Consider the following 2462-nt stretch of genomic DNA (forward strand, 5'->3'; position numbering starts at 1 on the left):
CCCAGGGGACCTCTGAGCCCTTTAATAAATATATATATATATATATATATATATATATATATATATATATATATATATATATATATATATATATATATATATTTAAATTTTTTTATAAAAAAGGGGGGGGGTTGCCATCCAGGGGCCCTGGGCTTTTTAATAATAAAAAAATATATATAAACAAACAAAAAATGGGGGGGGGGGGGTTGCCACATAGGGCCATGGGGACCTCTGAGCCCTTTAATAAAAAAATATATATATACTTACCTGGCAGGGGAGACACCATGATCATGAAGGTGGTTCTCCCAGGGCGAGGCTCGGCCATTGCACTCCGGCTGTGCTGACCCCTGCGATTTCCCCAAATGCGGGAAACTCGACTGCATAATTTGTGGTAGTGGGGGACTGCGTTCGCGAAAAAAAAAAAAAAAAAAAAAAAAAAAAAAAAAAATATATAAAATATATATATATATATATATATATATATATATATATATATATATATATATATGATTTTTTTTATAAAAAAAGGGGGGTTGCCATCCGGGGGCCCTGGGGACCTCTGGGCCCTTTAACAATAATAATAATGTAATATATACATATATTAATATATATATATATAAGATTTTTTTTTTATAAAAATAAAAAAGGGGGGGTTGCCATCCGGAGCCCTGGGGGCCTCCGGGCCCCTTACAGGTGTACTTCCTGTACCCCCCTGATGGCGGCCATGCATCTTATTACCTAATTAGGTATGTCAGAGCGGCTGAAGCAGTTTTTAGAGTTCACAGAACAGAGAACCCTTTATACCAAGTGGCTCCTCTGGGGATAAGCCCTACATACATATTCCTCTCCCGTACTAAAATTTCTTACTCTGATGTCACTGCACATTAAAAGCTGCGGAAAGTTAAATAGAGCCCCTTACTTTTCCTGCCTGGAGGACATCCATCATCTAGCTCTTTCCTCCCCAGTCTGGCTTGTACATGTCATTTATTGGATTCAGTTCTACCACTAATGGAGGCTCAGTGTCACATAGGAGTTCCCGGAATTGTCTGCATGCAAATGTGGGATACATTTGGCCTAGAAATGCCCACTCCTCCAGACTAACATCCACCCATAAAGGCTTTATATTTGTATAACTCCTCCCAAGAGTCAGCCCACTGATGGCTGAGTGCTCTTAAAATGAGTACTGAGGCAGGATGCTGTAATGTTTTCAGGAAGCCTTGTAGGGCAGGCACCCTTTTGACCTCTCCCAAAACCCATGATCTGCTTGCACTGCATTGAGAAGCACAGAGACCTAGTTATTATGTCACTGCATCTAAAATAGGGGAAGTAATGAAAACAGAAAGGTTTTATTTAAAAATTCCAAAAGCCTGTTGACAAGGGAGAGAAGGCAAAGCATAAGCAGATTAAACTTCTGCTTTACGTATTAATGCTTTTTCGTTACTGACCCATGCTCCTTGATTCAACATGTGTCAGCTAACAATGACGGCTCAAACGTCATAGCACAACCCATCTTAGTAATGATGACATTTTTATATCTTCACATAATAAAGCATGTTTATAATGAGGTAATACAAAGATGTCAGGAGAGTCCAATGCGAATGGAATAAGTTGCTTGTTTAATGTTGGAAACATGTGGTAGAGCAGGGCACAAGGAGGAAGTGTCCATAATTTTCAGAAAATGTAAAGACGTATCATATGTATACAATGGAAACATTTAACAAACGTATTTCACCCTTTAAGAATTCTTCCATTCCCTTAAAGTCCCATGGATGACATATGCCACAAAAGGACAATATTGTGCCAAGATAACATATTGTAAGCAACAAAGATATGCCACAGGACAAACCTTTATATTCATGGCTGGCGAAGTGCAAGAGAAAAAATTGTCTATTCACTAAAAATCATTTATTTTTCAGGAGTAGGGATGAGCTTTATGTTCGAGTCGAACATGAGTTCGACTCGAGCATCGCCTGTTCGTCCGTTCGGCAAACAATTTGGGGTGTTCGTGGCAAATTCGAAAAGCAGCGAAACACCCTTTAAAAGTCTATGGGAGAAATTAAAAGTGCTAATTTTAAAGGTTAATATACAAGTTATTGTCATAATAAGTGTTTAGGGACCCGGGTCCTGCCCCAGGGGACATGTATCAGTGCAAAAAAAGGTTTTAAAAACTGTTGTTTTTTCGGTAAGCCCCGGCTTTCTCCTTACGCAAGGAGAAACGAGGGAGTTACCCAATGACGTGGATGGGTGACCCGCCCCTTTTTATGCGTCATGGGGGTTTTGTTTGGATTGGGGACTGGAGCATCACTGGAGAATGGATTACCGTGGGACATTGAGAATGGATTACAACGCTGGACAGACTGGATTACATCCTGGAATGTTTTTTTTTTTAATAAAGGAATTATCCCAACTGTGTCTGTGTGGTTTTTAACATTTTTGACACTTTATTTTTATTTTATTTTTGG

At 39.1% G+C, this 2462-nt stretch overlaps 1 non-coding gene across 1 annotated transcript; it reads left to right on the forward strand.

The window, feature by feature from the left end:
* Nucleotides 1-259: 259 nt before the first annotated feature.
* Nucleotides 260-418, forward strand: LOC120938456. Its single transcript, XR_005749071.1, has one exon. It is a non-coding gene; the product is annotated as a U1 spliceosomal RNA (small nuclear RNA).
* Nucleotides 419-2462: the final 2044 nt, after the last annotated feature.

The sequence above is a fragment of the Rana temporaria genome, chromosome 4, assembly GCF_905171775.1.
Source record: "Rana temporaria chromosome 4, aRanTem1.1, whole genome shotgun sequence".
Lineage (NCBI taxonomy): Eukaryota > Metazoa > Chordata > Amphibia > Anura > Ranidae > Rana > Rana temporaria.